At 38.9% G+C, this 23,445-nt stretch overlaps 1 long non-coding RNA gene and 1 pseudogene across 2 annotated transcripts; both read left to right on the top strand.

Annotated features, from left to right (window-relative positions):
• Positions 1-4: 4 nt before the first annotated feature.
• LOC110043315 (hemicentin-1-like) lies at positions 5-23,445 on the top strand (annotated as a pseudogene). Its single transcript, XR_016208753.1, has 24 exons — positions 5-211; positions 308-655; positions 1,665-1,768; positions 2,743-2,893; positions 3,061-3,315; positions 4,255-4,526; positions 5,048-5,108; positions 5,401-5,661; positions 5,881-6,147; positions 7,608-7,899; positions 11,210-11,237; positions 11,456-11,564; positions 11,644-11,991; positions 14,303-14,554; positions 14,937-15,197; positions 16,374-16,631; positions 17,769-18,032; positions 18,723-18,977; positions 19,729-20,071; positions 20,527-20,888; positions 21,331-21,465; positions 21,932-21,959; positions 22,446-22,512; positions 23,022-23,445. The product of XR_016208753.1 is annotated as a hemicentin-1-like (transcript).
• LOC149109465 (uncharacterized) lies at positions 9,038-11,057 on the top strand. The gene is made up of 2 exons (XR_016208668.1): positions 9,038-9,861; positions 10,256-11,057. It is a non-coding gene; the product is annotated as an uncharacterized LOC149109465 (long non-coding RNA).

Raw genomic sequence — 23,445 nt, 5'->3', positions numbered from 1 at the left:
AACGAAAGTATTGAATATCCTTTTGTCTGCGGTTCGGGGTTTTTTCCCAAGCGTCCGGATAGCATCCTTCTTTTGATGATTTTGTCATTATTCGAATGCAGCACTGAAACAGCTCCAAAAGCAGCCCTATAACCTGATTTCCTTTTCTTACTAAACATGAAAGCCTGTCTTGTGATCGTGTTCGCGATGCTGCTGTTTTTACCATTATCAGGTATACGACTTAAAGCGTTTAAAATATTTGTTCTTGATTCGATAACTAAAGCTAGAGCGGAAATCATTAAAAAGCATAATTATTTTCCTCTTTCAGCATTTACCTGGAATAAGAAACCTCCTCAGACTGTTAAAGGAATTCTCGGCGAAAACGTGACGCTGGAGTGGAAGTTTTCACTTGTAACCGCAAATGAACGGTTTGATTATTTTCTTCTGCTTCGAAGTGGCGATGACATGATTAAATACAGTCGCGATGTGGGTGTAGTAATTTACTCAAACTTTATTGGGAGCATTGGTATGGCAGCAAACGGAACACCAGCCTTCACATTGATCAATCTGCAGCAGAATGACGATAAAGCTAGGTTCTGTTGTAAAGTTGGCACAAAAAGTACTGGGGCATCGCACGGAAATCTCCATAAGGATTGTGTTACTCTGAAATTGTTAGGTAAGACGTAGAGGAATGTTGCTTTTAAAACTGTTTACGGCTATCCTATTTTTTGTCCTTCCTACAAAGTAACTCGCTTAACTAGCATGTCAATTTCTCTGGTTACATAAAAATGTCCAGTGTCTTGAGAACGCGATTCCATGTTCATTCATCGTTTTGCTGTCATGACCAAATAGTGAAGCAGTAAATAATATATGTAGTCGTGTTGCTGTTTTTTTTAATACACGCATTCGTATTTACTAGACCACTTTCGATATATTAAAATTGAGCTTGGCAGCGAGGCCTAGAGGACGCAAACAAAGGAAATTGAATGACAACGTTTATTCATTTCCTTTGTTTGTGTCCTCTAGGTCTCACTCTCGAGCTGATTAGCAGGAAATTTATGTCCTCTCCTTTAAATTACAAAACAAATCCGTCTAAGTGGACTGACAAAATACTGTCTACAGTGTAACCTGTTCACAATTATAAAATAACTGAGATACTACGCGCGTTCTCATTGGTCGATAGGTGTGTTTAGATGAGAATATGTAAACACAGTTGTGACGTTTTAGATTCGAACGCAATCTTAAGAAATATTTTATAAAAGCAATAGAGCACTCTTTCCGTGTTTACATAGCCTCATCTAAACACTTTGGGGTTGTGAAAATTATCAAAAGTTATGCAAACCGTCGACAGCGTCTCGGGTTTGATCAACTGTCTCGAATTCTCCCAACCCTCCTCGTGCTCAGATGAGGTTATGTAGACACGGAAAAAGTGCTCTATTGCTTATTGCTCGATATCAGGGAGATCAGTCGCACAGCCTGACAAAAAAAATAATTATCTGTTCAGCTAAAGAATCTGGAGCATTATTTATATTTGACAATTAACGATTATGAGCTCGAGCACGCGATAGTTGACAGGGGCGCAGTCCGAGTCCACTTTCACGCGATAAAAATCGGGAACGAATAATCTAATTGTTTTAGTATAAGTATTCTAGTTGCTCAAAATTTCATCTAAATTCTCTTCACAGGAACTTCGAAAGCGCAAAGGACCAGCCACTATTTTGTTAACAAGCGCACATTCCTAGGCTACTCACTTTCTACTAAACAATTAGATTATGAGCTCGAGATTTCTATCGCGTGATAGTTGACGAGGGCGCAGCCCGAGTCAACTATAACGCATAGAAATTGAGAGCTCATAATCTAATTGTTTTAGTATAAATCTACTGGTCGTTCAAAACGACTAAATCCTCTTCATAGACACTTCGAAAATGCCAGGAAGCGGCCGTCATTTTCTTAACAAAGACACTACTCACCATCTATCACAGGATGGATAGTGAGTAGCGTAGCCAATCAGAGAACGGCATTCGTGATAGAACGCAAGTAGATTTATACTAGAACAGAATAAAGAGTGACTAGCGTAGCAAATAAGAGAACGGCATTCGTGATAGAACGCCAGTAGATTTACACTTAATGTAGTTAACAGCGGGCAGTTGCATATCGTATCCTTGAAAACTAAATTATGCCATATAGTTGTTGTAGCTAGATCAGCTACAGCTGCAGTATGACTGCATAAGCCCGGCCTCGTATAACAACTAAGACCAACCGGAAAACGTGAACTATAAGCATTAGTTTTGAACATGGCCCGACATGATTCCAGTATAAATTTTCGAGAATTTTACTCAGGCGGGAGCATTTTAATTTATGGTAAACTAGATAAGCATTTTAAAACCAAATTAAGCAAATAAGGATGAAACATCATCAGAGCCAAGATGAATGATGTATTTTTTCTGTCCATTATTTTATGCCTTTTTGAATTAATCAGTAAAATTAGCTGATACAATAAGCTGTTGTATAACGGGCATTGAGCATTTAAGCCGTGACTTCCCGCCTGATAGATGGAACATTTTAAATAGTGGGAAAAGTGGAGCATTTTAGTGCGGAAGTAAAGTCACAATGTACAAAAGCTTACGTAAAGGTGTCTTATAACCTTAAATCATCTCTTTCGCTTTCGGATTGCAACTTACGTTACATCTTTTGTCTCGTCTTTGTTTGAGTTCAGGTTCGAGGCAAATCACAAAGTAGAGACTGAAGTAACATCCAGTTTAAAGCCAAGACGTGCACAAACAAATAGCTTACGTCCACGTATTGACCTCGCGCTCCTTGGCAATAAGTGTCTTTGCGGAAGTGATGTTGGAACGTGCTGGCGCCAAAAAGCCTGACCAATTCTTTCCTTTTCCGTTTACATTAAACAGTCAGGGTAAGGTTAAAGAATATTAGCATACTTTGGCATCTACAGGGAGGCTACAATACAGACTGGGCTTTCAAAGATATGACCATTAGAAGCCTGTTTTACAACAGCCTGTATGTTTAGTTTTGTTCCTGAATAATCAATTAATTAAATGTTTTATTATTATATTATTTTAGTCCGTCCCAACATCATGGCAATCTCAGGAAACCAAACACTGAACGAGAGTAATGATGTGATACTCTCCTGCAACGCAAAAGGTACCCCACCTCCTAATGTCACGTGGTCAATATCAGGTGATCAGGATAAGAACTTCGATCCGGGATCTTTACTACCACTAAGAAATATCAGTAGAGCACAAGATGGCCTCTATTGGGGCACTGCAGAAAACGGAGCTGGGAAATCCATCGCTTCAGTAAGAATTACTGTGCAATGTAAGTGAACCAGGACCATTTCAGTGGGACAAATAAAACAACGATTTTGAGCATTCATGTGCACATTATTAGAATTGTTTGATTAGTGTACATACTCATGCCTTTTTGTCACGCCTCGGTGGTATTTCAGGCGAGTTTGGCGGAGCCATGGATGGTATTTTAGCGAGACCTAGTCAAGTCAAAATATCCATGGCCACACCTTTTTTGTGGAAAGATATTTTTCCCATTAATTTTTTTTGCTCCTCAGAAGGCACGAAAATACTGTTGTCAGTAACAGGCTGTTCCTCAGCAACTACAGGGTGGCCGTAAATTTCCACTGTCTGCAACAGACACGAAACATTATTTCTCTCGAAGAAATGCTGCCAAGTCTACTTTACAACATTGTTTCAGAAATACTTGAAATGTTATGTAGAAAGGTTTATCCAAGTTTAGGTGCCGATGCGAGAAAAGGGTTTTCACAAAATCTCAACTCTAGTCTGGAGGAAGACATAAACTTTGTTTTTAGATTTCAGCAAAGCACTGTTCTGACCGTAGCGGAGTACAATAAACTTATTCAGTACTGTGTTTAATCTGCTGAACCAGTATCCTCTATGCCTCATATCTCATGTGCTAGAGCTGACAGTTGGGAGTGTAAGGATGTTAAGCACAGGCTCTACAGAAAGAGTATTATTAAAGAAATGGTAACGAAACCGTTGAAACTTTTCTGTCCTCGCTTAGAAGGAAATATAATAATCCCTCGATCTAGACACTACATGAACATACACGAAATTGTCCATCTCAGGCAATTTTCCAAGTAACTGTACGATCCTGTTTAACATCAAGTCTCGCTAATGCTATGACTACATAGTGTAGAAAAAATAAATTCGGTCTATTAGGCAGACTTTATTCAGAGCGGTTTCTTCAGTGATTTCTGGGTTCTCATTGAAACTCCATTTTCAGTTCCACCATCAATAGTGTATTTTTCCCATGATACCTTAGCTAACGAGGCTGATGACGTCAAGTTATTCTGCAATTCAACTGGAAACCCTCGTCCAAATATTACCTGGACTTTTCTGAATGGCTCTAATTCTAGGATTATTCGAACTGGAGAAACTCTCGTCTCATCAAATGTGACACGAAATCAAGCTGGAACGTATAGCTGGTTTTCACATGACGTCACCAAACTTCGAACTACAAAACTATTGATCTTCCTGAGGTTTTACTTAAATGATGTATAAGAGCAGCTGAAAACTAATATTCATATAAATTTTCGCTCCGAATGGGTTCTTGGTTTTGTGATAAACTACGCTTGAATTTCTAAGCTTTTGCGTGACGCGGTATTTACATGACGGGCTAGAGAGCTGTCATGATGGTTAAAAAAAGTGACTTGTTTTTGGGAACTTGGCTGTCTGAACACGTCATGTCTTAGAAAAAGTGTTATTTCAATGTTTTAGAGTTCATCGAGGGATAAATTCACGCTTGTGACAGATGTTTCTGTTGGTTTCCGGCCGCCATGTTGGTCCCCATACGGATGGGCACCAGCATGACGTCTCCATACAAATCTCTATAAATTTGGGTAAAAAATTTATCCGCCTATCTCACATAAGAAAAATTGCTGTGACCAGAATTTTGGCGAGATTCTTTGCATATTTACTTTCTTTCATTTCCCAGATTCTGGATTTCATCTATTGAGCGGTTTTGATTTTGATTTTGATTTATTTTGAATTGCGTGACACTGAAAACCAGCAATAAGTGTACAGCAGCCAATGGAATCATGGTCCCAAATACAGCCAATGTACAAGTTGCGATGAACTGTAAGTACGACATATTTGGATTGATTGGTTGATTTATTTGGAGAATACTTTTTGGGATGCAGTACATGTACCTTTAGAACCCATCTTTGGGACGTTGGCCTGTCTACCATTGGGAGATTAAGGCAATGACAAAACCACGAAATTAAATCTTCTTATGGAATCGCACAAAATAAATCCTTGCAAAAAGCATCTCCCGACTTTTCACAAACTTGAATTCGCGCGAAAATGAATAAGAATAAGGTAGATTGTAATATCTGAAAATAGTTTGGGTATTAATATCTCGATGTTTCAGTTCCACCTTACATAGAGTACATTTCCAGTCACACGATTGTCAATGAGACTGATGACGTCATGCTATCCTGCAATTCAACTGGAAATCCACGACCGAATATCACGTGAACTTTTCAGAAAGGCTTACAAGCAAGCAATAATCGAACTGGAGAAACTCTCTTTTTATACGATGTGAGTAGAGACCAAGCAGGAGCATATGGGTGTACTGCTGACAATGGTGTGATGAGTCAAAAGACAGTTTATGTACATATTACGGTAAACTGTAAGTACGGAAACTATTGATCTCATAGCTGACTTGATTTTAGTTACAAGCTATCGTGCCAAGAGCTAAGGTTTTACGATTTTGAACTTCAAAGGTATTTCAATTTATAATCACAGTCCACATGAACTGGCCGCACTGTCCGCTAACAGATGACGCTTACCAACTTTTCTTAACCATTAACCTGACAACGAATGCTTTAACATTGCTTTTATTTCTTAGTTAAGCCTGAGATCAAAGACGACGTCCGAAAGAAAAGTACGTCTTGGATAAATCACGAAACGAAAATGACTTGCGAAGCAGAGGGTGTTCCAGGACCAGATATAATCTGGACTCGAAATGATATCACAATTTCTCCTCTCAAGTCTCAACCTGGTTTTAGGGAAATAAAGATCACCCCAAAAGATTTAAATGACTTTGGTGATTACTTGTGCACAGCAAAGAACCTCCTCGGTTCAACACAGCAGATCATTACTATCGAGGAAATAGGTAAGCTATCGTTACAACCAGAGGGAGAAAAGTTCAATACAATGGTGGAATGTAGAGGAATTTTGAAGCAGAAAGGACCAGAAAGATATTTTTGTTTTTACCCTACAAGAAGTGGTTAACGTTTCTTGTTGTTGGTTGTGGTGCTATTTTGTGAAATGAAGTTTAAAGATCTGTTGTCCAACATATGAGATCTTCTCTTTACCAGGCATTTTTAAATAGATATAACAAATTTTATGCCGAAAGTCTAATCATTAAGAAAATTGGACTGTAACAGCTCGATAGTATAATCTTACTGGTAAAAACACCCGGGGATACTACCTTAGATGGGTTATAGGGGTATGTGCGGCCCCAAAGGGTATGGTTTTTTAGCCGCTTTGGTCAGAAATATGGTATCGATTTTGGCAATTTTGGTCTCTAACAGGGTATGGGTTTTGCACTCTAATTTTGAATTTGGTGAGCTTTTTAGAAGAGGCTATTTTTTCATCATTATCGATAGGAACATCAACAGAGGCCCTTTCAAAGCCTCTAACATTGGTTTTAACTAGAGAACTAATTATAAGGTTGGTCTCAAAACGGTAGTGATTAAAAAGTCAGGTCTTCAACAGGGTGTCGAATATGTGGTCACGTCATAAATAGGGTAGGGAAAATCGCAGATTTTGGTCTTAAATAAGGTAACGGTTTTAGAAATTGCAAAACGGTTTTAGAATTGCAAAATATTATATTTACACCGCTTCAAAAAATGAGGAAGATTATTTCTTAGACGCTTTCTTGGCTATCCTTAAAAACAAAATAGAAATAGAAACTAGCAGAGCAAAGGTGCAAGTTAAACTGTAAATATAGCTAAATATACTGTAAATTGTCGCTTTTTTGTCATTTTTTTTTCTTTTTTTTTTTGCAGTTTTCACTAGTTCTAGTAACCGTAGTAAAAGTTTGTAGTAATTGTCCGCGATTAAAAAGTAGTGTAACGTAAGCGGTTTAAATAATACTGTTGTTTCGTTAAGCATTGTAATTAGAGCAAGTTGTAATTAGCGTAAGTAGCTGTATTGTTGTAGTTTTATACGTAGTTTTTGTAATTAATAATGTAAGTATGCGTGCTGTAAAAAATAGATAATTAATAATAATAATAAAAAAAAAAAAACCATAGGAAATTTTTAGCAATGTGCAAATTACACAACAAGAGATTGGCCTTTTATCACCTGCACTTCTGAATAAAGTACTGTTCTACAAAATAAAAACACCTTGAAAGCAAAAAAAACAAAAAAAAAAGAAAGCGAGCCGCCCACCCCCACCCATTTTTTTTGGGAGTACTCCGGAGGAGGAAGGTGGAAACAGAGGCCTAAGTTGAACAGGGAAAGTACACCCTGAGTACAGACGGCAGACAATCTAACGATTAAAGTGGGACTGGTCAAATACTCCGAGGCTACTACTGACGTCTATTGTGACTTAAATTAATTTTATAGTTGCACCAGAAGCGCCAGAAATACTTCGAATAGAAACAGGAGTTGATAACATGGAAATTCACTGGCAACCTTCGATTTCTAATCCTGAAAGTCCTGTTCTGGATTACCCTGTGAGGGTAAAGGAGAAAGACGAGTCGAACTTGCGGAAGAACTGTACGCGATTCCAAACAAAAGGCAGCTCTCAGATGTGTGTTGTGAATGAGGTAAGGAGTGGAACCGTGTATATTGTCCAAATTGCGGCTAGGAATGTGGTGGGTTACAAAGAGAGGGGCTCAAACGAAAAACGAAGCAGGTAACTCCAGGTTTCACTGCATGCCCTGGTAAGAAGTGCCCCTCGTCGCCTGGTGCATAAATTATGATTTGTATAATTCAGCTATGTTCGGAATTTGATAACAAGCGGATTATTTTCACTAATTTCTTTTTTTGAGGTAAATATGAGGTTAAACTAAGACTGCCGGACTATTTTAAAGAGGTAGAATAATAAGAGGCAGACGACCTTCAGGGCGAGCCTACTTTGACGCTTATGAATTTTATTTTCAAGGAACAACAGATGCGCAAAAACATTAGCAATTATCAGAAGATGCTATTAATGGCATTAACGGAGGAGCGATCTGTTTTTGCAGTCTAGTAATGGTGATTGTTGCTACAGTAACATAAAGACGGCCATGTGACAGAGGTTGGTTTTCTTAAGGATACCAATAATAAGTTAATCTTGTGAGACAAATCTTGTCCAAATCCTCCCTTAACTGTAGGAAGTTTCACTGATTATAAAGTTAACCATTAAAACTCTGTTGCGGTCAAGGACAACAGTCTCCTTCGCAGCCGCTACTTCAGTGGAAGAGTCCTTTCATAGCTGCTTGATTTTTTCCTGCAAACAAGGGCTACGAGGAGACCTGGCACAACATCGCTAGTTTAGAAGCGCATCACGTTAGTGACAGTCAGGCTTTAAAGTTGTCGAAGATGGCCAAGGAAAGCAATCCTTATCAGATTATGGAATGTTTCTCTTTATTTTTCTTTCTTCTTTTAGGCTGCAACAAAGACAACGCGAATAGCAGGTAGCTGCAAATCAGTCTTTCGTTCAGTAATGTTTTGCAGTGATGTCACTTGAAGAGATTCACTAAATTACCATTGTATCGAAGCGTTCACCGAAATCAACATTATTAACTTGTTTCAAACACTTTTGTTCAATTGACAAAAGTACTGTATTCACTTTATCGGCTAGAGTAATAAGGAGCTGTTCAGTGACGTACACGTCTTGCGGGGTTGGTACATTTCGCTAACCCCTAGTCCATGGACTACGGTACCTCGATAGACCTGGTCCATGAACTACTAGAATGGACTACCCATGGACTACCCTAAATGGACCACCCTAAAATTTGTGGCAAATATAAATTTAACGATGCTAGAACCCGAACAAAAGACGCGATTGATCGACAAACACAATTACGGAACACTTGCGATGTAACAGATTTAATCCCCAACGGGACCTTTGCCACAAAATATTACAACCGAAATAAAGGAAATGAGTTGCTTTTCTCGTTCCCTGTCGTGGCGTAAAGAACTGGCTCACAAGTCAGAGATGAATACGATTATACATGCAAAATTTCGACTTACCGTCTAGCGTGCTTTCCATATTGTAAGCGACTCGTGAGCGACTACTGCGCCTACTAGTTACCCTCTTTTGGCCAGCGGTACAAATGCAAGATGGCGGTGTAGTCGATGGTGTAGTCGGTGTATGGGGTTATGTGAATGTCGTGTTTTATCATGTAGGTAACAAAAGGAAAACTCACTCGAATCCAATGTTTTGTGACAAAGGTCCAGATGTTAAGGTAGGAAAAGTTTGAGGATTAAATCGCAACTGTTGTGATCGATTGCATCTTTTGTTCGGGATCGTTAAATCTGTTACATCGCAAGTGTTCCGTAATTGTGTTTCTCGATCGATCGCATCTTTTGTTCGGGTTCTAGCATCGTTAAATTTATGTTTGCCACAAATTTTAGGGTGGTCCATTTAAGGTAGTCCATGGGTAGTCCCTAGGGTAGTCCATGGACTAGGGGTCAGCGAAAAATGTACCAATCCCGTCTTGCGCCTCGTATACAGTGAGAAAAAAATCTCTTAGTTGACGGTTCTTTCATCGCTGTCATAATTTTAAGCCTATCTTTGTTTTCTTGTTCCTTTCTAAAAAGGCCGGAAGAGTGTATCAACGGACTTGATAATGTTGCGATAGAGGAAAGCCCACAGACAGCCGAGCTAGAGGTGAATTTTCTGATTGTGTCAGGGTAATTTGTTCGCTCAAGGAACAACTTGCCTCACGGTGTGTTTGTTAGCAGTTTTAGCAATTGCGGTGAAAGGAATAGCCAGACGAAAACAAAACTGAACAATATCGCAAAAAAAAAAAAAGAAAAAAGATTTTATATTTATTTTTTTATTGATAGCCTCTTACAGGAATCTAGAATAAATAGGTAAATTCAACATTTTACGGGGGCAAGAGCCTTGGTCTGCATGATGCAAACTATGGCCCTGATAATTTCCAAAGGCTATTGAAAGAGGCCTTACTTTTCTTTCATGGTAAGCCACAGAGTTCACGAAAATAGTCTCACCCGTGTCCTTTGAACAACAGCAAAGTTTTGTTTTGTTTTATTTTTTGTAGGAGCGTGTGAGAAGTAGACAGCTTCATCTTTGACACTTGAGCTGAGGATGTGTGCTGACTTCTAAATATATCCTAGTCATCAGCGCATAACAACTATCTTTTCGACCAATGCTATCATGGCTTATCATCAAGTGTATTTCACATAAGCAGCTTAGGCTGAAATAAGAATTTGTGTGACAGCCCAACAGTCGTCCCGTTGTGCCCGGCGACAAGTGAGAATAAACCACATGTGGTTTTTAAATCGCGAAAACCAAAGTGACGCTGTTAGGTTACTAAGTGAATGGTTAATTTTCTTCAAAGTTGAGTTTCAAAGAAAGCTTTAGGTCTCTGGAACTCTGCACCCTAACTCTCGGTTAGTTACTACGGCAGGTAGACTGCTTTTCGACATGACACTACCATATACTATATCGCCGTGTTTCAGGGACTTGAAAAGCGTATTAACCAAAAAAAATGTATCGAAAAAGTATCTGACAAATTAGCTGTATTTTTAATGTAATTAAAAATGAGACGAACAGGCTGAGACAAATAAGAAGTTACGGTTTCGTGTTGTTACAGCTGGAAGGTGTTATGGTCAGGCAGTTCGTGTGATGGAATAACGGTCCAATCATCGAGTGATCCAGGTTCCAATTTTAGAACACTGCGATCGTGTTTTTATTTCATTTATTGCACATTACACGGATAAGTATCAAACAATAAACTTTCAACGGCCATTGGTTTTCAGGGAATAAAGGGTCACAAAAATCAAACGTATTGTTTACAACAGATCGTGTTGCTTCGTTAATTAAAAGATTTAAAACCCAGACTCAGTTGGTGTGGAAATTACTTCTGTTTGTTCATATGAAAACCTTTTTTCTTTTATTCATTTTCTCTGGAGGTGGTCTTCCCATTGCTTCCCTTCCTTGTTTAATCTGCGTCAGTTAACTCCGTATGTAGAAAGTGCCTGTCTTTTTTCAGTGCACACACGCCATCCCCACCCATGTCCGTTTGAACTTTGAAGCGAAACAATGCACTCATTGTACCGAAAAACAAATCAGATTTAAAGTATGCCATCTGGCCATCTGGGTGTAAAATACTCAGGAGGACATATCACGTTTCAGGGTATGTTGCAGCATGTTGTAGACTTTTCTAAGTACAGCAGGTACGACCTGGGCAGTATAAACGTGCTCTGAATTTCTGTTGAACTCTCCGAAAGGCCTATAGCAACAAAAAGGCCTCTGGAACTTAATGGGAGTTGTAATGGCTCGCTTAGGATTTCCGTGTACCTCCTGTGCTTTTGTGATAGCAGTCACGCTATTTGGGTTGTCGTCAGGTAGGTCATATAACAAACATACTTGGTTATTGCGGTAAAAAGTTAAATCTTAGAACACATAATGCATTTGTTCTTTTAGCCCAAGTTATCAAGTGGACCAAGCAGTCACCAGATCCCTTATTTGGAGTGCTTGGTGAAAACGTTTCTTTTGAATGGAACTTCACCGTGACAGGAAACGATAAGATTTTCGATTTCAGGTTGGAAAAGTGGAAAGGCTCTAACCCGAAGGATATTGTTACTTACCAGCCTAATGGATTATTTCGAGTTTCCGCAGAATTTAAAGGGAAATTTGGTATGGCGACAAATGTAACTCATCCAGCCTTCATACTAGTTAATGCCGAGACAAATGATGAAGCTAGATACTGCTGTAAAGTAGCTACAAGAGACGGATATGACGATAGACGATGCACTAACCTACAAATTTTAGGTAAGTCTTTATAAATGGAAGTGTATACGTACCTACAACAAAATCGCGGGTTTAACAAAATGTTTACCGAAGATTTGGTCTCAACGGCATTAGGTTTATTAGGTTTCGAACCTTGTCTTCCTTGTAATAAATGGGGTGACATGTTCACCCACTTCAATTTCTATTTTTTCGTTTCCTAGCAACCTAAGTCAGCATTCAGTTAAAATCGATCCTTGCATGGATATTAGTCTTGAATCGATAATACTACAAGAAATCACAATGGAAGGAAAGAATACAGTGTCAGGAAATGTCTCATCGAGCAATTGTGTTCATTAGAGAATAGTTAGTAGGTTATTAATTATATTAAGTGTCCGCGATTAGTAGAGGGTTTTTTCCCCATCGGCTAGATGTCTAGACACATTAATAAAGTTTATGTATGTATGTATGTATGTATGTATGTATGTATGTATGTATGTATGTATGTATGTATGTATGTATGTATGTCTTTATTTCCTTCTCAGTCTGCAACTTCTTTACAAACTCTTAGACTATTCTGGATAAAAGTCCTAACTGAAGCACGAGTCAACCTCGAGCTCGTGTCGAACTCGTATCACGAGGCAATTTCGACTTACCTTAATCATATATTCTTCTTTAACTCTGCAATGTAACTACAGTGTTAAAGAATCATGAGCGGTCCAATTGATGCCAACTTTCGACTTCGCTGACGTACAGAGCAGTTTATCGGCCCGGTTGTCAAGAAGTTGTAACACAGACATGTTTGTATGCACCCCCTGTAAGACTGTCACATGAAAGAAGCGAGAGTGTTAGATACCAATCTAGGAACTTAGTGACTATTGTAACGACGACGTCATCGCATTCTTTCATCTAAGAAGAAAAAGTAAAGATGTCAGGATATAATTTGAAGATTGTCATAGCAACCACCTTTATCTTTGGCGTCTAAGAGGCGAAATTTACCCGGCTTTAGTGTGCCGCACCGGCAGAGGTGAATACCGCAGCGATAGAGTAAATCAATAGGCCCTTTGCAGCTAAGCCGTCACGTGACCTATTTTTCATAAAATTATAGGCTATAACTTAACGAATGCCAGAAATTGAAAAAGCATGTCGAAAATATCAAAATGGCCAAGTTTGAGACCCCAATCATTAAAGAAGGAGATTTTATGACGGTCCGAATTTTTAAAAGAATAAGAAGATTTGTATGGAAAAAGTTGCTGGAGAGCGAGACCTTGCCCTCCAACAACATTTTACATACAAATCCTCTAAGTTTTCCGAAAATTCAAACTGTCGTATAAACTTACTCTTTAATTCCAGGGGCCTCAAACTTGGCCATCTTGATATTTTCGATGCGCTCTTTCCATTTCTGGCATTCTTTAAGTTATAGCCGATACTATAAAACTTTTCTAGGAAAAATGTGGTCACGTGACCCCAGCTGCAAAGGGCCTATTAGTTTGGGAGAACAAATGACACAAAGAAGATCCGAAACTGAATGAATGTATTCAAGATTTGGACTAGAAACCACGAACAAGTTAAACAATTTTGATGGTCGAAATGTAGTGCTTTTGCTGCTCATATTCCCACGGCATCTTCCCTCGTGTTTCTATACCAAAAATGCAAGATAGGAACACGGAAAAAAGGAAAATGTCTTCTATTTGTTAAATAGAAAAGGACGAAACCTATCCGTACTTCATTAAAAGTACTAACATGAGCTACGATTCGGTGCGACAGACCGTAAGCTATATTTTTCATCGTTAATTTTTTAAGGTTTCTAGTATGGGATGTTGCACCCTCTAAATTTTGTGGTGAAATTCTTCAGTCTTGAAATTCTCCCAGTCAGTCAGTTTTCAAACATTCTGAAGGTCTGTAAGTGCTACATGTATGATCGAACGCTTTTAGTTAGAGATAAATCTTAGCCAAAAACTCTTGCTAATAATATCATACGGTTTCAGAGCCACTTTTCTCTCGTTATGAGGGACAGACGCCGGGGACTAGATAGAGAGGAAGTTCTCTCGCTTGTTTTTCTTTGCTCTGTTCTCTGTTTTTTTTCTTTTTTCTATTGTTTTTGTTTTTTGGTGTTTGTGCTCTATACATCATGGAGCCTCGTCACAGGCTAGAGTTTGACATGTCCTACCAATTAAGAAGCCTCCAACCACGGTTTTATACTGTGGTGTGAAGAGCAGTATATGTTTTTGCGAAGGATAGAAACGACAGGAAAGCAAAGGGTAGAAAATAGTGTTTACGGAGTTGGACAAGCTTTTTGTACTCTATATGTAAATATTGATTTTCTTGTCTCGTACCTATTATTAAAATGTTATAGTCCGTCCAAATATCACTGGAATCTCAAGAAACCAAACATTGAATGAGACTAATGACGTTACCCTTTCCTGTAACGCAACTGGCAAACCTCCTCCGAATGTCACGTGGTCAAGACCAGGCAACAGAGACAAGAAGTGTCCAGGGTCTGTTCTTCCACTAAAAAACATTAGCAGAGAACAAGATGGAGAGTACTGGTGCACAGCAACTAATAGAGTTGGCAACGCCACGGCTTCTGTCAGGGTGACTGTTAATTGTAAGTATTAAACAAATAAGGCAAAGGCTGTCTTCGCAGTTGCAAAGCAACTGTTGTCTAAACCAAAGGTAGCCTACAACAAGCACTGAGGTTTCAGAGAAGTTGTATGGGATGTCTTATCAGTTGCGTCATAACTCAGTGAGAAGGCCATTAAGGCTCCTTGATTATTTGAGTTCATGAGATCGTAGTGAGAGGTCTGGTTGCGTAATGGTTTGAACATTAACTCCTCGATCGACAGGCCAGTGTTGCAATACTTAGGCATACAAAAAGGGTAAAAAAAGACCTTCCACGTCTCCCTCTTGAGAAGGAGTCTTAACTCAGGAATCTCCTCCAAAATTGGTCTGTTTTAACAGCGCTTTTATATGTTCTGAAAACATTTCAGATGCACCCTCCATCACTCCAAATTCAACGCGATATAACTTTACTGAAGGAAATGACATCGAGCTTCGCTGCATTACTGATGGCAGACCTCAATCTATAGTCACCTGGACAAAGATTGGCGAATCCAGCAATAAAGTATATCCAGACGGACAAACGCTTATCATTGCGAACGTTAACAGAACTGAGGCTGGTACTTACAGGTGTACCGCAACCAATGGCATCGGAAATAGTGCATCCGTCGCCATACATGTTAACATATTTTGTAAGTATTTGATTGATATTTTGGAGGAATTTAAACCACATAAATACAGAAAATGAATCTAATTTACCTTATGCAGATCCGACTATCCGTCAATCCTGATGTCCATCCTTTCATTTTGCATTTCAAGCAGCCACCTCCCTCCATGTCTGTCTATCTCTCTGTCTATCTGTTTTTCTGCCTGACTGCAAGCCTACCTATGCAAACCCTCTCCTGCTCCGGCTTGAGTTCACATTATTTTTAACTTTCTTCGTATTTATATAAGGGCATGTAACTCGCGTCATTTTTTTCGGGTGTTTTTCCGGTGTCTGTGATTGGTTTCCTAACATAGAAATACGCGGTCAAGTTGCTCAAATAAGTAATGATGCCAGCATGACATTCCTTACTTTGGAGATTCAACGAGATGCATTCAGATAACGCCACGGAATTCACTGCAGTATGCACCCTTCACACCTGCCTACCTATCTCAATACGACTGCAATTTGTGCCAGTGTTACCTAACCATGCTCACTCCTTGAATTTATTCCCTATTCAAACGAATTGTACAAAATAATGGCTGAACTTATTGTAGTGATTTGAGGCAAACATTAGATCTCCTGGTTAGACTGGTGTCATATGTTTCGCGTTCGTGTATTAGGACATTACTATTACCAAACTGGAAATCATTTATTCCTTTTATACATAAAGATAATATGCCCACCTTTAACATGGAAAATTGTCTTTATCAATGTACCGTACAGTTCTTGGCAATTATACCGAGAATCGGTGTGATGTTTTCCCGAGGTGCAAATCGTAAATGTTATTGGAGGGAGAAACCGAAAATGATTCTGTAAAGACACGAGGGTGGGAGTGACAACTTCATGTAGAAAAAGGTCGTAGGTAGTTGTATTTTAGTCCGAGACAAAAAGACCAACCTCCTAATCTTAAGGCCATCGTACAATCGAATAGTATTAGAATAAATGAGGTACCAAGCTAAAGAGTACGTCTAGCTCACTCTGGGACGCACATGCCACTTTAATCACCACGCCCGCGTTACACTCTTGTACATTATTTTCTTAAGTTTAAGTCGAAGCGTGATTCCTGTCTGTACTTTGTACGTCAACAGTTTTGTGCGACCATTACATGTAGTAGGCTGCACAAGAAGCAATAATGACGGGACCATGTTGTATTTCTTTGTAGTTCCTCCAAGCATTGATAAAGGACCAACAAATGAAACAGTGAATGAGTCTAGTGACCTGGAACTGTTCTGTAATGCGACTGGAAATCCTCCACCAAATATCACGTGGTCCAAAGTAGCGGTTCCTCCCGTACAATTCTCATTTGATGAAGTGTTAACAGTGACGAATATCAACAAAACCGATTCTGGAGTTTATCAATGTAGAGCCAGTAATGGAATTGGGAGTGATGCGTTCGCTTCATCAGTTGTGACAGTGCGTTGTAAGTTGAAAAAATTCAATGAGTTTTTCTTGATTTATAGCAGACATCGCTATTTACATTACAATACCTCAGTTAGAAACTATTGGTCACTTTATTCACGAGAGATGTTTACCTTGGTTTTGTTTTAACTTTACTGAAGTGAAATTTTTAATTGTGTAAACACAGTAGCAAACCTCGGTAAATGGCGGCAAAATCAAAAGTAAGCCAACCTAGGTTTGTCGACAGTTGAACGCCTCATCAGGCATGGTTTAGCTCAGTAACCGACGGTAACCCAGGAAAAGCAGACGTTGTCGCGACGTCTTGGCAGCAAGTGTTGACGCGTTCAGCGCGTAAAGAAGAGAAAAATAGACAAAGATTCCTCCTAATGTAAGTAGGTTTCAAGTCAACGGGTAAAAAAAAAAAAGGCTAAATAAACTCATGTTTAGGCAAAGAAATCCCGGACTGCTGTTTCCCGTTCATCGTCAAGTGCCGTAAGCCTTTCCTTTCTGTTGGAAGCTCAGTAGCTTAGTAGCAGTGTATAGAAGTAGGGCCACCACAAATAGAGAAAAAAAAATCATAATTGAGGTCTATGGAGAAGAAAAGCAAATGTTAGAATTTTAAGCGGCCCCGAATAAGTAGAAGTACCGCTAAACATTTACGTGGCCCGGGCTCCGCGGCAGATGCCGTTTCAGGTTCTTTTTTTGCGGGAAGAGGCCCAGCGAGATATCAAAATTTTCTTTCCACTATTCATCTACAAAGCTTTACATTTAAGGAGAGTTTGGCTCGACATCACCGCAAACAAATTGACAACGACCTGCGTTCGGCACTGGAGTAAAGTCAGAAATTTTAAAATTTTCCACTAGTTTCTGCGCAACATTGCAGCACTTGCTTTCCGAGAAAACCTCAAACCGTCCGTTGTACGCGGCCTACTTTAGTTAATTAGTTCCGTGTAAACAGCTTCTGTAATAACTGCGGTTAAGTTACGAAACCTCGGTAAGGAGTAACCGTAGTAAACCGCTCTCGTGAAAATACGGCATATTAGAAGATCGAACTTTGCCTGTTTCTTCAAAGAAAACAGCATTTACTTTGGGAACTGGAAATATTCTTATATCCCGAAAACGTTAAAACATCTGAAAAAAATTCTTAACTCGTCAACAGACAAACCTGAAGGAACTCGCCTGACATCAGACGCCCAAAATGATGCTGTCACTGAGAACTTCCAAGTAACATTCCACTGTACTGCTGATAGTGTACCTCCTCCAGAGCTTGAATTGCTGTTTGACAATTCATCATTGGGGTTCTTTATTAATAACAAGTTTTCTCTGGCAATTGTTAACGCCTCTAATCAAGGAACTTATAAATGTGTTCCACGCAACATTCTGGGAACTGGCCCTGCAGCAACCCTAAACCTGACAGTCCTTGGTAAGTATGGAGACGAACTTTACTGGAATATAAGTAATACGCCTCGAAACCATATGTGTTCTATAAATGACACTATTAGCCTTATCATCAACTTAAGATGTAAATCTTTTGGATTAAATTGGTCTAGGAAACGTGAGTGAATGTTCCCGGATCTAAAACTGTCTTTTTGCAGCTTTGATTTCAAGCACTTTCATCGCTATTGACTTACTGTTTTAACTGATCTCAAGAAACTATGAATAAGCATTAACTCGACCTGAAATTTATTAATTGTCACATAGGACCAAGTATGAGCAATTAGTTATCAGGATATTTGAGTTATCCCCAGTACCAAACCGTTTGCGGTTACGGAAATCTTCTGAAGCCGACTTACAAATACTGATAACATAAACAGCTGCTATGAAGCCATGATTGATCATCGCAATTATTCACAAAACTTAAGCAGTTGCGAGATCAAAGCCGGAAAAAAATTCAGGTTGAACGTGATTCGAACCCATGACGTCTGCGATACTGGTGCCGTGCTCTACCAACTGAGCTATCAACTCAACTGGGAGCTGGTCACTTTGTGGGCTGGTAACAGGCACATATTCCATTTTCAATTCATCCGTTAGAGTTTGCTCCAACACATAGTTATTGCAAGGGAAAGTTCCGCTGAATATTTAATCGGTCTAATCATATCTCTTTATGTTTCAGTTTCACCATCAATAGACTACATTTCCCAGAATATCACAGTCAACGAGACCGACGACGTCATTCTGTTCTGTAATTCAACGGGAAATCCGAGTCCGAACATCACGTGGAAATTTCTGGATAACTCTACGAAAGTAACATTTGGAGAACGTCTTTCGTTGCAGCGTGTCAATAGAAGTCAAGCTGGAACATATCGGTGTACTGCAACCAATGGTGGCCAGAGTAAAGCGTGGGCTGAAGTGCACGTTCAAGTAAATTGTAAGTCAGTGGTAAAACCTCCGGCATGGCGTTGAAGTGTATTTAAGTGTGACTAATGTAAAGCGGATTTTAAAGGAATATAGTTAATCCAGGTGATTTTGTACAGACACACAGGTTTATTGAAACCATGTAAGTGAAATAGACTAAATCCAAATTTAAAAAAAGCCGGTACGTTACAGATCTTCCCAACTCTCTCTAAGATTATTTTATACTTTATGCTCACAATTCTTTCTAAACTGCTTCTTGTTTTCAGAATTAATTTTTCTCACACATCACATAAAATATTATTCATCAACATCTGTCATGTACTGCAAAAGCATACCTGTAACTATCCCCTTCAGTAGCCCTAATTGCCACAGGTTACCTTACAATTATAAAGTAAAAGCAGGTGGGTGGTGACAGTTATGCCAAACCAGATCAGGCATTAACACTGCAGAAAGGGAATGCTTTTTATACCTAATCATACCTTTTTGATACGCGTCGGCTGCATATCAGACGAGTATGGCTGAGCTATCATTCGAATGTTCGTGGCAATTCCAAACTAGCCTGATATGCCGCCGAAGTGTAACAATAAGTTATGTTTAGTTATTTACTGCATCCACGTTCTTGATATCGCAGGATATCGGAATGGTAGACACCGCTATTGATTGGCTCACGGTGATGAAGTCGGAGTCCTCTTTAGAATTGGATCTCCTTACCATTGCGAAAGTTATTTTCCATTATATTTATTTTTTATTGTCTTTCTCATCAGATAAACCAGAAATGAGAGATGGCCCGTCAGTCGTCAAGTCCTGGATAAACCATGAGACGGAGGTGACATGTGAGGCAGAGGGATTTCCTGCTCCTGAAATTGTCTGGAGTCGCAAAGGCACTGTAACGTCTTCTACAACACTTAATTCTTGCGTCAGCTCTCTTAAGTTTACACCTGAAGAAAAGGATGAGTTTGGTATTTTACTTTGCTCTGCAAAGAACCTGCTCGGCACAGGAAAGAAAAACATAACTGTTAAACAACTTGATAAGAAAGCATTTCACTGTTTTACATGGCAGGTTGTTTCTGATCAAACAGAGAGACGCGTAGAACTGCAGAGGTTTAAGTAAATATTCAAGTTAACGACTGAATTAAACAACAACTGAAAATAGGGAAACTTTTTATGTCTTGGGCTTTTTTCCTTCCATCAGTTTTAATACAATTCGTCTTTACAGTGAAATTCCCTGATTCTCTGAGGAAACCAAAACGTTGGTACTGATTGACTTTTGATTAAAAAAATAAAAAATAAAAACAAGACTCAAATCCAACGTCAATTAAAAACAAGTTTGCTTGGACAACGCGGAAGAGACGTTTTGGAAATTTCACAATGTTTGAGATAGAAAATTGAGCTACATTTTCAATTCTAAAAATGATATCACATGCGTTTAGAGATAAACTTAATTAAAAGTAATTAATCTAACTAAAAGGAAGATTAAGGTGCCTTGATCTTCTTAGAAATTCGTTACTATAGACAAGTAGTAAATGGTCCCCAGTATAGTCTGTTTTCTTTTTCTAATTGAGAAAGACACCAAACAATACCACACTGGATGGTTTATCTTTCCATGTCTTAATAGTTGTTCCTGCACCGCCAAGAATCTTGCGAATAGACTCGGGAGTGGATAACATGGAAATACACTGGGAGGTTTCCGCTGGTGACCCTGATAGTCCTGTTTTGAATTACCTTGTACAAGTGAAAGAAAAAGATGGATCGTATCAGTGGATGAACTGTGCACGTATCACTCCTCAAAAAAGCAGTGGTTCCATGTTGTGTGTGATGAACGAGTTAAAAAGCGGCACGGAATACACCGTGCGAATTGCTGCCAGGAATGTAGTGGGGTACAGTGCCTTCACTGAAAATCATAGCTCAACTAAACGAGAGACAGGTAACCATCGATCTATTCACTTGACTCTGAAGGCGACCTCCGCTCAGATTATCGAAAACGTCAGCCTCCACTGAGCAGCAGCTCTTTTCAGAACTATACTCACCCGTACGATCACACTATACCGACTAATCGATCCCTGACTAGATGATCATTGTTGTTTTGGATGATGCAGATTGTCAAGGAATATTTAGACCCTTTCTTGTTAGTCTTTCAAAAGTTTACATCAGACCTGTTCTTTCTATGTTTTGAATATCGGTGAGAATTGAGGTTTTACTTTCTTCATGCCTGTGAAACGTTCAGAAGTATCGCTCTGGCTAAGGAAAGCTTGACCCCATTCAATCCAAATCTAAGTGTCTCCCGGTCGTTGGACAAATTAGTAATCGCGGACAGATATCGCGAAAATGAGACTTTATTTTCAACTGACTATATGTTTTTTTTACAGGAAAGAAGGAAGAACAGAAAGGTTTACCAAAAAGCACAATTTATGGAATAATTGCAGGAGGGATTTGTTTTCTGGCATTGGTAATTGCCATCGCTGCTATAGTTTGTGTTAAGAAAAGACGATCGCGTTCTCGAGGTATGTTTACGAGTGGTATATCATAAGTAAAATAGTTTAATTATATCTTTAAGAATATCTCATCGTATAACAAACCCATAGAAAATGCATATGAAGGCAGTCAAAAAAAAAGACACGAGGCATTGTTATTTTCTCTTATGAGTACTAGCAGGATATGTAACAGGGCATTTCCGGGTTGAACTTTACCTGTAACCTGATTAGAATTTTCGGCCGGTTACGAGATAGTGAATAGAACCCAGTAAAGTTGTTACTTTGAAACAACCTGGCGAGGAACGATTAGGAGTACACGAGAACATACGCATAAAATATGTCCCAGACTGAAGCCGTTGTGACAAAACCATCAGAACTATCATGACGGATAGTTTTCAGATTTTTTCCAACAGAAAAGAACATCTGAGCGAGATTTTGCACTTTTACAATTTAAAATGGTGCAAGCAAAGCAATATGTTTTTTTCTATTGTTTCAGGTGTTAACAAGGAGGTCATGAGTAAAAGGTGTGTGAAGATTCTCTTTCTTCTAAGCTAGTAACAATACAATTGTTTTACTCTGAATAAAACCAACGTGACTTGCAATGTGTGACTTTGCGGAACTTGCTTGTGCAAAATTCAATCCATGGTATCTTCATCAGAAGAAGTTAACTGAAGAACTGTGTCTAAATTTTCCAGCAGTAGAAAGACAGTTCTCTGTAAGTATTATGGATCGGGAAAGAGGTGTCTTTCTTCTGATCAGCTTTGAAAGATAATCATTTGCACTCTTTTCAAAAGTTTACATCTCCTTAAGAAGAGCGTCAGATATAGAATGACAGGCAAAATTATGTAAATAGTACTCTTTTAAGTAATTATGTAGCTAATAAGTAATTATGTAGCTTTTTTGTATGTTATTCTGTATGTGAAAAAATTAATGGATAAATGAAAAAAAAAAAAAAAATAGTACTCTTGCATTCGTATTACAGACTTAACGTTCAACTTCTTTTCCTCTAGCTCCAAGAAAGTGACTATTACCAACTATGATAACCCAGCAATGGAGTCGAAGACAGAGGACCCCAAGGTAAGTGTCAATTGCTAGGTACAAGTTGGTGCATTTTTTAAATCGTATCAGTAATAAAATTCTCGAGTGTGTTTTGCTTTCCGCGCACCTATTTATTACGTGATAGCCACCACGTAGATGTCCAACTTTTGTGATTGGACACCAGAAATAGGCCATATTCGCCCTATTGGGACGCATAAATGACTTCCTTTTATTGTTTAGCTTTATTTCTCCACTGCTTGTAAAACTTGCCAGACACTTATTCTGTAGCCCTTTTGGTCTCCTTTTCCGATCGAGACCAAAACACCACTCAACGAAATTACCTTTGAGTTACCGCCATCTTGTGTTTCACTGGCCTAAATACCCTCAGGGACAAAAGGTCACTTCAGGACTGATTGAAGATGACGTTTGATCTGTCTTATTGAGATAATCCGGAAATTAAAGTTAACTAGGTTTTCTCATTCATACAATGTAAAGAGTTAAATATTTCTGTTATCACATAGTGATATTTTGTACTTTTTATTTCATAGGAAGAATTGTAAAGCGAGTGACGGTCGGTTCACAGCTGGAGTGTCTTCTATTCCCAATGGATCAATCAACAGTGGCTGGTTTTATATCATAGAACCTACTAAGTGTGTGAAGTTACATACGCTTACTCTGTTGACAACTTTCTAAAGGAACTGATCCCTAGAGTTTAGCCCCGCCCCTTTTTTTTCATGTTTCCTTGTCAGCTTGTAGAATGTAGCACGGACGTTTGTACCCCGCTTGAAAGGAAAAAATCAAAACGTCAAAGTGGGGCCATTAGGTGACTCTGTTAGGTTATTTTTGAGACTGTATTATACTGTCAACCGTAAATAATGTCCATTGGTAAACTTTTGAGTACATTTTGTAAAAACTCTAACAAGTAAGTTATTCGATTACTGTATGTCGAATAAAACAAGTTAGAAAACTTGA

Source organism: Orbicella faveolata, unplaced genomic scaffold (assembly GCF_042242905.1).
Source record: "Orbicella faveolata isolate gen_17 unplaced genomic scaffold, um_ofav_v1 contig_25, whole genome shotgun sequence".
In the NCBI taxonomy this organism is placed as follows: domain Eukaryota; kingdom Metazoa; phylum Cnidaria; class Anthozoa; order Scleractinia; family Merulinidae; genus Orbicella; species Orbicella faveolata.
This window is presented reverse-complemented; position numbering and strand designations above follow the sequence as displayed.